Source organism: Lepidochelys kempii, chromosome 6, assembly GCF_965140265.1.
Source record: "Lepidochelys kempii isolate rLepKem1 chromosome 6, rLepKem1.hap2, whole genome shotgun sequence".
NCBI lineage: Eukaryota > Metazoa > Chordata > Testudines > Cheloniidae > Lepidochelys > Lepidochelys kempii.
The window spans coordinates 120748935-120761557 of record NC_133261.1 but is presented as its reverse complement, the minus strand read 5'-3'; positions in this window follow the sequence as shown (position 1 = coordinate 120761557).

Genomic DNA, 12623 nt, shown 5'->3' with positions numbered 1-12623 from the left:
GAGGTATCTGCGACCATGTTATAATTTGCCATGTCTGATGATCTTGTTTTATATGTCTGTATCACCTTTGTATTATGAGTGTTATATATGTATGGTATATCTGTATTTCCAAACTTGTGCTGTGTTTCTGTGTGACATGCCCAGACAGATTGGCATCAGCATGGCCTAGCCTGTTCGATGGCCCATCAAGGGTGGTCAGCTGTACAATGAACCCATTGAAAGGCCAGGGACTACACCTTATGACTTAGCAATGCATGCAGGGGCATGCCTATGGACAGAACCCTAAAGCTTTACCATGCCATGTGCTGTAAAGCTTGTGTTTGGGACACAGGAAGTATAAGCCAAATGGCAAAAGGAATGTGAAGGGCAGCTGCATCATCTCCCTTTTGTCTTCATTCCTGGTTCTTGCTTCTGGAGAAACTTTTTTCTACAAACTGAAGTTCTGAACAAAGGACTGAATGACCCATCCAAGCAGTGGATGTGCTCAAGAGGGACTTTCAAGCCAGCAAACTCGCCAATATTGCTACGAACCTGATGTATGGACTCTGAAGTTTCTTTATGTAACTGATTACTTACCATTTAACAGCTCTCTTCTTGTTCTTTCTTTTTTCTTTATAATAAACCTTTAGTTTTAGACGCTAAAGGATTGGCTGGCAGCATGGTATTTTGGGTAAGATCCAAACTAATACTGACCTGGTAACATGGCTTCCCTTTCAGAAGAACATTTTGTGTAGTGAGTAGAGTTTTTAAATAACTTCCCACAGTACTGGATCTATGTGTTGATTGGGAGCCAGAGAACTAGAATGCAATAAAGGAGGCTGTGTGATTTCTTTTTTTCATCTTCTTGATAACCAGTTTGGAGAATCAGAAGCACAGTTTGTGACTGGTTAGTGAGTTTAACTTCTGTGGTAACCATCAGTTTAGAGAGTGTCTTCTCTCCCTTTTGCAGCCTTCCCTGATGGTGGCATTTTCCGTGAGGGCCGACCCAGGCACCCCAGGTCTCAGTTTGTACTCCACCATGTGTTCCATAGAAGTTTGCAGCTCCATCAAATGCACAAGCAGCCATCTGTTTGGGTACAATTTACAAGCATTTAACTCTTCTAAGATGTGGCTTGTCACAAATGCAGCCAATGTGTCTTCTATAACCCGAACATCTAGAAATGCATCTACTGGCCTACCACTGACATCAAGATAACATATGCAAGACTACTTGATGCCCATTTGCATTGGTGCTTTCATCAGTCATATATGCAAACTTTTTGAACGTGGTGAATAGTTTTTTGAATTTTTTGAATGTTCACTTTTCCAACTGCTGAGTGTTTAACTGTTATACCACATGCTTCTAACCAGTCAGTTGAGTTTCTTGTAGAAAGATAGTGAGCATTTGCCGATCTTGTTTGGGACCAGTGTCCAACTTCAGGGTTAACAAGTGTCAATGCACTTAACATTTGTAGTGTATAGTGTAGTTTGTAGTGTGTGGTATCTTTTCATAGAATATCAGGGTTGGAAGGGACCCCAGAAGGTCATCTAGTCCAACCCCCTATTTTGCTTAAATAGAAAGTATGATGCAACAGCCATGTTACTTTGCATAAACTGTGTTGTGTCTCCAGCATTCTTAACAGGCTCATAAAGTACTTCTAAAAATGACTTGGACAGTGACTAGCTTATAAGGCTTTCTGCATGTTGATACAGTCTAGAGACTTGGTGTTTTGCATCCCTTTCACGTAGTTTGTCAGAATTGACTTTGCTGATTGGCCTGGCAAACCACGTTCCTCCTGTTTAACAATTGTAACAGTGGGAAACTTTCCTTCTTTGTAAGCCGTTTTTTGCAAGAAGTGCACCAGTAGCCATCTTTTGTAACTTCAATAAATGGGAAAAGTTTGACTGATAAACATCAGGAATTGCCTTTAGGTTGTGAAGACATTTTCTTCAGTTGGTGTCTGTACTTGTGATTTGGGCTGCTCAGATGTAGATACACTACTTGAACCTTCAGATGACATGTTGGTATGTTCTTGGTCTCTTCTTCATCTTGGTTGGTTTGACCACAGAGGGGTATAAGGGAATCCCATCTCTAAATCATGTGTGTGTGTATATATATAATATCTTTCTATTTTAATAGTGATCAGTCTATCATGGGAATATTTATACTTAATGTGAAATTAAAAGGCATTTAAAAATTATCCTATCTTTGTATAAAGTCAAACTTGTGTGTTTTATACAACAAATTTCCTGATTTTGATTCCTCATCCCCTCATACTCCCTGTGCAACAGTCATGGGCTTGTTCCAAAGAAACAGACAAAGAATAATATTTGCATAATTTATTTGACTGTCTACTGTTTCAGAATGATTTGTGTATTATAATTTGTCTGTTTCATTAAACTAAGCTTTGTATTATCTCAGTTAACTTCCTAAACCTACCAGTGTTGCCGATAGTGTCAACTTAGTCTGTTAGTATTATAAAACTATTAGATGACTCTGCCATGCTTTTTCTTTTTAAGTATGGTAGTGGTGTAACTTTAATGCATTTTAAAGTGTCTTCTCTCTCCCTGTTCCTGTATAATGGCAAGTCTAGATAGGATCCTCCACATCCTTGCTCCATCCAACCGCTAAAAATTACCGTTTTCCTCCACCCCATAAACACTCTCTTTATAGTTCTGGTGCTTACTCTGGCAGGTGAACAAGAAGCCTCCTTAAATGGTCTAATCTGCCACTCATGGATAAAATGTGGTTGACAATGAGTATGAGACTGTCCAATGGGCTGTTAACTGCTCCTGGAGGATCTGTTTACCTCCAGGACAATAGAAGAAAGGAAAACATTTGTTTTGCTCCTTGAATTATGCTCTCTGACATTTTCAAGTTGCATAAATAACATTGCCCAGTGTGAATTGCAACTGACTATCTCAAAGACAGTAGTTTAATCTATAGGAAACCTGCTACTTGTGCTATGCACAGAGGGACCACTAGGAGGAGCAAAACGGCACAAATACCAGCAGCATGAAACTGATGAATGGTGGCTAAGTAGCATGCTTACACCAGAATTGCTTCTGCAGGACACCAGGAGATGTGGTTGGCCAGAAGGGGTCAATGGCAGAACTGAGGGTAAGTGCTCCATATGGTGTACTCTCTCTCAGTGGGGCTTGACGTCTGCAGCAAGATGTAGTGGTGGGGTAAAGACGGAGAGTAACCCACTGACTGACTTCTTTAAAAAAGAATGTTGGAGGGAGTTTGAGACACTATATAGAACGCAAGCTGCTTGGGACAGGGATCATGTCTTTTTATTAGTCTGTAAAACACCATGCTTACCCATGGTGCCATATAAATAAAAATTCATCCTGATAACTTGTGCGCCAAGTTTTAACCTGATACAGTTTGAAAAGTCCAAGCTACAGAGTCTTGGACATCCGGATTTATAACTGGAAAATCTTCACTGTCTTGTTTCTGGAATAATTATAGCATCTGTGTAAAGAAAAACCTGCTCGCATGCATGAGTGTTAATATATGTGATCTGTTATGCATATATTATTAAACTTTCCTTTGCTCCTAGCCAGAGTTGGTTTTGGATAGCGTAAGAACAAGCTCCTGTACCTTTCATAGAATCATAGGATATCAGGGTTGGAAGGGACCTCAGGAGGTCATCTAGTCCAACCCCCTTCTCAAAGCAGGACCGATCCCCGACTAAATCATCCCATCATGCTGAGCAGGGCATGGCAGATTTTGTGTCTTCACCTCAGCAGCTGCTCATACCTGTTTTTATTAGTAAGTGGGCCCTGTCCATGCTTGGCATTTTTCTTGCCTCATTTTACTATTTCAGCATAGCTCCTCTCATGTTAGTGGTTTAAACAGCAGTCGTGAGACGCCAGGCAGCACCTGGTTTAAATTTAAAGTTTCTTTGCACATGATGTCACACTGATTGTCAGTACGGCAAAGGTCAAGACGGTTCATTTTGGGAAGATTTGCATTGTTGAGTCTTTACAGCGATGTCATTAATGCCTTAGCCATCTGACTTGCGTTTCAGTTTTCTGGAATGATGTAATCCAAGGCACTAGATTTGTCAAATGAACGGGAATCTTGAGTGATGGCTAATCAGGCTGGTTTGCAGAACTACTTTTCTGGAGACCAGGGTGGAAATTATAGCACCACATGTCATGTAGCAAATCACAGCTGTAGCCAGAACAAGCTGGGGAAGCTGGGTGGTTGCTAAGATTGCTTGCTTTGTAGAAATGCAGTGAGAGGAAGCACGGTATTATAGCTCCATCAACTAGAATAGAGTAGTGTTCTTGGGGACCTGTTCTTTATTCTCCCATATAGCTCCTATTGATGTTAATGGCATTTTCACACAAGTATGGAGAAGAGATTTGGGACACTGGTTATTAAGACATTAAACCACCATAGGGCTTGAATAACAGAGCATGAAAAACTTGAGGTCCTATTCTTGCCTCCTAGCGCACGCTGGTGCTTCATTTTGCAAGTGGGTCTTTGGGTGGATGTTTAACATAGCGTTTTTCCAGCTGGGTTTGTAGAACATGTGGCTGTGAATCCCTCTCTAGGTAGGATTTAGGTAGCTTGTGTGTTTTATGGCTCCTTCCAATTATGGCCCCGGGGAGAGGGTTATGTGTTTAGTCTTGTAGCTGGGGATATAGCTGTACAACCTCCATCCCTTTAAAAGGGGAAAGCAGCTGAATTCATGCCTGTTATTTTCTAAAATACACCCTTTTGTTTTCCACATACGTAAAAGCTCACCCAGTCCTACTGACCAACATTTTTAAAAGCCTGACCTCCCTTTCACTGGTGCAAATTATGACTATAGTTTTCAACTCCCACAGAATTCACAGCTGCATTCTTTATTTGTACCTGTATTTGTAACTGCAGACTTAAATATTAGTGTTTGGTGTAGATCAGAAAATTTGCCATACAAATCCTAATATTTGTGTCCTCGAGTGTACAAAACATGGGCACAAAAGGCAAAGCAGGCTGAGGCCCTGCTAAAAATGATGCATTTAACATTAGCGTGCATGTTCTGAATGTGCTTAGCTAATTCCCGGAAACTGCACATGCACACTGTCTTTCCTCTTATGTGTAAATGTTTAATTGTCAATTATTGTGTAGTAACAGGATCCAAAGGTGAGTCATTCCATGGTGAGCTATGGGGCTTTTCTCATAACTCTGGTCGGAGTGTTTGGTGCTTGGCTTTGTGACAGGCATGCAGAGAACTCTCGTTAATGCTAATGGAAAGAATGTAACAAGGAGGGGATTCCTCCCCACTCACAGCACTTCCGCTATTGAGTCTGATCCTACTTCATTGCAATCAGCCGGAGTGTTGACATGGATTTTAATAAGAGGAGACTCAGACTTGGCAAAATTTGCCAGAAATAGTCCTCTCTAGAGCACATTGATTAAATGCCCAGATGGATGGCTAATCAATTAACTAATTAGTTCCCCTCCAGAGCTTCCTGAGGCAGACATGTATCCCCATGTTACAGATGGAGAAACTGAGACCAAAATTTTCATATGTTTGGTGTGACTCAGTTTTTGAGGGCCTGATCTGAGTCAACAAGGGCCTGCATTTCAGAGGAGCTGGAAACTGGGTATGCTACAGCTTTGGAAACCAGACCCAGTGTTGCTGACTTGACTGTTCTTAAAAATCTGGCTGTAAGTGACTTGTTCGGGAAATAGATGAGATCTGCCAAAGCAAGCGTTAAAACTCAGGAGTTCCTGACTCTCAGCTCCCTCCATTCAGACCTCTGCCCAGACTTCATAGTGCCCTTAGCACAATCCCATTTTCTTGATACTGTTTAGTGCTTTACTGGTTGGGAATCATTGTGAGAGTCTTTTCTGGAGACTTAGATACAAATAATAACGAAGGGTAGAGCGTACAGCTAAGGGCTGCTACATTGAATAAATAATTGTATGGTCCATAAATTGGCACAGAAGTGGTTAACCTGATGTTGACAATCACTGAGAAGAGATGTAACTGAACTAAGTAATTATCATAGAACTTAGAGCTGCAGAATATTATTGTGGCAAATTGCATAGCGACTGCCAAAGGGTTTGAGATGGCTCTGAATAAGAATGGCATTTGCTGTTATGCTAGCTATGATAAGATTGCAAGGGCGGTCATTCCTCTTGACCACAAGATATGTGACTGGTCTCCTCTGATATGGCAATTTTGGTGCTCTTCATAACAGCACTGTGCTGTTTAACTCTGAGACAGTCATTAAAATGGCACTATTTTCTCTTGTACTTCCTGACATATTTTCCACTGCTGTGTACAAGTTGGTTGTTTTTAAACCATCTGCACCCCAACCACATTCATCTGGTCCTCTTTAAGGAGGTTACTATAGCAGACAGAGTTCCTATACTTGGATTCCAAATGCTGGTAGAAGACACTTGTGTATGTCTCTGAGCTAACCACTCCATTTGATGGATAGCTATCAAAAAAGAATGAAATGTTCCACAGAAATACATGTCCCCAAGGCTGGATTTTTACAAACTTGCATATTCTGCAAATTGATATTTAATTTTCAGTCAAATATATCCCCTCACTAAAGGCAGGGACCAGCTGTTTGCCAATCTTCATCTAAACGGATCCTTTTCTTTTGAATGTAATTATTGGCAGACATTTCCCAGCATGGTGTTATGGGGGGAACATTTAGTTTTGACACTTTTTTCCCCTTTAGCAGAAAATACAAATATGACTGATTTTAAGGGGCCTAAAGGGAGACCGGATGATATTTCCTGTTTGAAATGTACCTACCTAATGGAGAGAAATAAAGTTCTTAAATTGTTGTCTTTAGCATAAAGTCTGCTGCTTTGTTAGCAATAAAGGAGTTCAGTATAAATCAATATTTTGACCCTGACTAACAGCAAAGCCCATAAGCACTTGCTTAAATGCATTCCTATTCAAGAAGGCACTTAAGCATGTGTTTAAGTGCTCTGCTGAATGGGGCCTTTGAGAGGGTTTCTTTTTCCATGCTGAAGAATGCACTTGAGCCCTGCTTGGACTCTCATCAAAGCCCCTGGTTGTCTTTGTTGTTTTCAGGGGGAGTTGGATCAAGTCTTTGAAAAGGTTTGTTTACCGATCTTTAATGCAGGGCGGGGCATGAGAACCAATTTTGAAATGGGCTAGAAAATATTTAACTTTGTCTTCCATGCAAATTCCTTGCCCCTCCTGCAGTCCCTTCAGCATGCTATTAAAAGAGCTCTTGGGCTTTTAAAATCCCTTTCTGTTTCATAGTGGGGATATGCTAATTTTGCATACAACTGGGAATGTCTAAAACTCAGAATCAAACCTATTAATTTTAACAAAATGGCAGACCTAGTTAATTTAGCGAATTAAAAGTTTTTCCTTGTTTTGATCCTTGCACTTGGAGGGGCCCAATCCTGCCAGGTGCTGAGTGCCCTCAGCTGCCATTGCAGACATCTGGGATTGAGTGTGTGCAACATTTTATGGGATATACAGAACTTGTGCAGTTACTGTAGCTGCATGATTTGTACAAATGGTTTAGATATGCGTATCAGCTAGAATAAAATTTGATTTGGATTTGCGGGGTTCCAAATGATTGGTTAAATGACTACGCTGTCAAAATAAACCAGAGATTGCCAGTAATGGCAATAATGGAGCATGCAAAAATCTGGCTAAAAAATCTTGTTGGTAAAATTTTCAAAAGTGCCCCAAATTGTTGGTTTCCTAAATCCTGTTTTCAAAAGTGACTTAAGCTCAGCTTCTTAGAGGTATTTGGGCATCTGGCTCCCATTGATTTCAATGCAAGTTAGGCACCTAAATACCTTTGAAGATCTGGGCCTTAGGCACTTAGAAGTTTGTCTTAGAAGTGGGACGTAAGCGCCTAAATCACTTAGCTGTGTATTGCAAATTTTTAAATCTTTGTAACCAAGATTTTGTCCATTTGCCACCACCTGCTAGCCTCTGCCACACGGGGTACTCTATATCACAAGCTAGCACTGAAAGTACTACAATCATTTGTCAAGCTCCCAAACTTTTAGCACCTGACAACTTCAGCTTGTGAGATACAATCAGTAGGATTTTCGCAGGTTTATTTTAAAGTTTGGCAATTGTCACTTGTTTAGAAATACTGGTCAAGGCCCAGATCGTGAACTGCAGCCAAGTTGTGCTCAGCCGCAGCTTGGGATGAGAGGGGATTAAAGATGGCTTCCCGCCTATGGCCTTCTATATGTCAGGCTGGTCCCTAGAACAATCTCAGGCAGCTGGTATAAAATAGAGCAGTCCTATGGCTCCAGGGGGCTTATAAAGGTTCGGACTCACCCAGCGGCTCCTCTTGCTGGTAGTCATTGGGAATTAGCTCGTCCAGCCCTGGAGCACCCTCTGCAGGCCAGTGATCCACCTTACTGCTGGCCCCCGTGTCCCTCCCAGGACCTGGTGCCCCTTTCTCTGAGGTGCTGCCCCCCTCGCAGTACCCCCACACTCTCGGGTTCTGAGTCTTCCCACCCAGGGGAACCCTCGCCTCAGTCTTGGCTACTGCCAGTTGCCACTTAGCCCCTTATATCGGGGCAGGCTGCAGTGTATACGCCACTCATCACCGGCAAGGGGGTTTTGGACCTGCTGCCTCCGCCTACCCATGGGCTGCCCCTCTGAAACCCTTCACCGATTCGGCCTGTAGTCAGGCCTGCAGCCTGAGGCTTTCCAGGCTCCTCGGAGCTCCCAGCTCCTCTGGCCTTTCCCCAGCCCTGCTCCAATCTAGGTGTCCTGCTCGGCACCTTGCAGACTGCCTGGGCTCCTGGCTCACAGCCTCTTATAGGGGCCAGCTGGGCCTGATTGAGCTGGCCACAGCTGCGGCTGCTTCCTTAATCCAGCTGGGCTATTCCCCACATGGTGGCCTCAGCCCTGCCAGGGCTGGAGCGGGTAACCAACCCACTACAGGGCCATTCCTGCATCTTAAAATTGCCAGAACATATCGATGCCCCAATCATGCCCCCTGCACTAGGGATTTGGGGAATAATGTGGTGTCAGAGCTGCTATGTTGCCTCTGCAAACCAAGGATTTTCCCCAGCAGGAGGCCTGTAATGCTGGTTTTAGAGCTGCTTTAAAAATGGCCATACTGGGTCAGACAAATGGTCCATCATAGACTATCAGGGTTGGAAGGGACCTCAGGAGGTCATCTAGTCCAACCCCCTGCTCAAAGCAGGACCAATCCCCCATAGTTGCCCCAGATCCCTAAATGGCCCCCTCAAGGATTGAGCTCACAACCCTGGGTTTAGCAGGCCAATGCTCAAACAACTGAGCTATCCCTCCCTCCATCTAGCCCACTATCCTATCTTCCGACAGTGGCCAATGCCAGATACTTCAGAGGCAATGAACAGAATAGGGCAATTTCAAATGATCCATCCAGTTTCAGCTTCTGGCAGTTGGAGATTTAGGGACACACAGAGCATGGGGTTGCATCCCTGACCATCGTGGCTAATAGCTATTGATTGACCTGTCCTCCATGAACTTCTCTAATTTCTTTTTTTAACCTAGTTACACTTTTTGCCAAAATGGAACAAAGCAACCCAGGCACACTGAAGAAACTGGTCCTAGATTTTTTTTCTGGGGTATTGATTGGTCAAAACTTGGAATTTCCATCCCGTTGGGAATTCTGACACTTTGAAATTTCCTTTCCTTGTGAATCAGAAAATGAAAAGGCAAAATTCACATGAAACAAAAATTCTGAAAATAATTGTTTCAGAAATATAGGATCAACCTTATGGAAGTGATTCATTTCAATTACGCTGAAGTGTTTAATTTTGACTTATATTTGATTGATTTATAATATAACCTCAAAGGCCAAATGATAAAGTGAAAACAAGTGCTTGGATAATTTTTGATAAAAAATTGTAATGAATTTGATGTTCCCACAAAATATTTTGATTTTAATCTAATCAAATCAGCATTTTCCAATAGAAAACGGTTCCATCAGAAATTTTTGACCAGCTCTTCCACTGATAATTGCATCATGATGACCTCTCTCCAACCAGGAGGATTGACTGTAATTCTGACAGCCTCATAACACCTTCAGTGAACCAATGGAGGCCATGAGCTGTAGAAAGCCCACCCAATGTCCACTGACGTTAGTGGGACTTGGATCAGGACATAAAACAGGGCTTTCTCCAGTGGTGGCCCGTACAAAAAAAATTGCCAGTTTTATCTAAGATCCGATGCAGTTACCTCAGTTGCAGGAGTATTCCTTTGTTTCCTAATAGGAAATGCCTTGTATATCACAAATTGTCAGGTCATTTAACTGCAACCACTTACTTGGTTGTCTAAGGCAATTGGAAAATGTTTTAATGGCCAATACTTTGAGCAGCATGCAAGAGTCACTGGGTTTGTTGCCCTACCCCAGTAGTTTCCAACCTTTTGCAGTTCATTAGACCAAAGCCTCAGCTGCTCCAGCTGTGTATGCTTTAACCTGAGGGAAAGAGCCATTGCTTGTGCGTGGTTCTAGAACAACATCTAGTTTGTGACAAGGACGTAAGAAGCGGATTATCTGAGCTGGAACTTGGGAAGATCCATTGGTTTTCATTCAGGCCAGTAGTTTTTTGTTCCAGCTAAATCTTTTGAGACTCCCTACATCAGCTGATGATTTTTAACTAATGTAAAAGCTCCATAGTGTTTTTTATCAGAAATGCAGTAAATGTAAAGCAAATCTGGAGTGTCGTATCTGTATCTGGAACTGCTGAGTAAATACTTTTTAAAGCTTAATATAAACTAAAACAGCTCCCCTCTGCTCCTATTCCCTGTGAAAAAGGTTGAATAAAGATTATGGAGTTCTGTTTGCTGAACTTGCATTTCTTTTTTTACTCTCCTGCTCTTTAAGATTCCTAGAATAATTTTTTAGAGCACAGCAGGGTAGGAAAAAACTAGTGCTGATGGCATCTCTGTTATCCCCATTGTGATGCAAAGGAAGAGATCAACTGACCTGCTGACTTGTCACTTACATGAAAATCATATTCCAGGTAAGGGGACATTTTGTTCATTACTATCTGTTGGAGTTTGTTCAACAGAAAGTGCATTCTGGTTTATTTGTAGACACTTCCTGTCCTGCCAAGTCATTTTAAATTCTTGCAAGATGAATGAAAGTGCTGTGTGCAGGGGGGCCGGTAGTGGAGTGGGGGGAGAAGTATTGAAAAACAGAGCTATAATCTGCTTCTTTCTTTTGGGGGTGTTTGTTGGGATTTCCCACTCTCATCTCCCTTGTGGAGGGGGAGGGAATAGACTCCAGCAAGAAGAATGCATGGGGCAGAGTGTCTGTAGCCCCTTAGCATAGCTGCTCTGGTCAGCCAAAGGGGGTTGCAAGAGAGATGGTTGGGGGGGGGCTGGAGGGATTAACTGATGAGGAAAGCTTAAAAGAAATACTTATAGCTTGGCTCCATGATGGCAACAGGGCTGTGATAACCATCTGTGACGATGTGAATGGAATGAATGTTCAGGTGAGCGATTATTCCTGGTGGTTCAAGAAGTAGTGGCATGATATTAAGAGAAGGAAAACTGAGGACTGAGTTCAGGAAAATTGTCTTAACAATAACACCTACTAGGCTGTGAAATAACCTCCCCCAGGGAAATAGTTGGAAGCCCATCATGATTCATTTCAAACTGAGCAGGATAGAACACTTGGGAATATGCTGCAGGCAATGTTCCTCTATGGGCAAGGCTTAGAGAAGATGATGTAATAGGTCTTTTCTAGTTGTGATTTGTATGGGCACTCCCTTGAGAGAACACCGCATCTGCAGAGCTCCCCCGACCTGCTGATCTCAGATTTTGCCCCCGTCTCCTCTCAGGCAGCATCTTGCTTTGCCACTTGGCTTTGAGATGATATTTATACACTTAAAAGCTGCCCTCTGATTTATATACGTTGTCTGCTAGGGCTACATAGTGCTATGTTTACTTGGGACTGTGGATCTTGCTGGTAGTGAAGGTGGGAAAACAAAAGGATATTTTGGGTACAGAAATAGGTCAGGGACTCCCCCCTCACCCTCCACCCCTAAATATTTGCAAGATTTTTGTCCTTCAGTATGACTGCCAGATGATTTGTCCCATAAATTACCATGACAAAAATTGCACCCCTACTAAAGGACACTTCAACCCAATTGAAAGCAGATACGATACAGTGTGACTGGCAGCCTGGTCCCAAGAGAGAAGATGGACTGAGGTATCTTAGCAGAGCCCTATGAGGAAGTTTAGATAGCTCCTACCCAAATCTGAGCCACAGCTAACAGTGTGTCCTGATGGGGGGTGTGGGAATTCACCCCCCAAAACAAATGCCAAATATTGCAATTAGATTTGACACTTTCATTTCATCATGTGAGTTTTGTTCTGAGGCCCTTAAGGCATATCAAAGCAAAGAACTTACACATTGAAATTACAAATGTAGTGCAATAAACTGTGATCGTATAATAGAATTTTGACACTGTATGAAATTTCCATTGAAATGTGCATAACTTCAATCTCAGTACATATGCATACCTTAAACACAAAGGATGCATTATGGGGACTTTTCCAAAAACATGGTCTCTACCAGATATTGCTCTCCTGAACATTCTGTTCCTCCTTGCCTATAGCATTCATTAGATAAATAATTGGAAGATGACCCCCCCCACCCCCAGAAAGCCA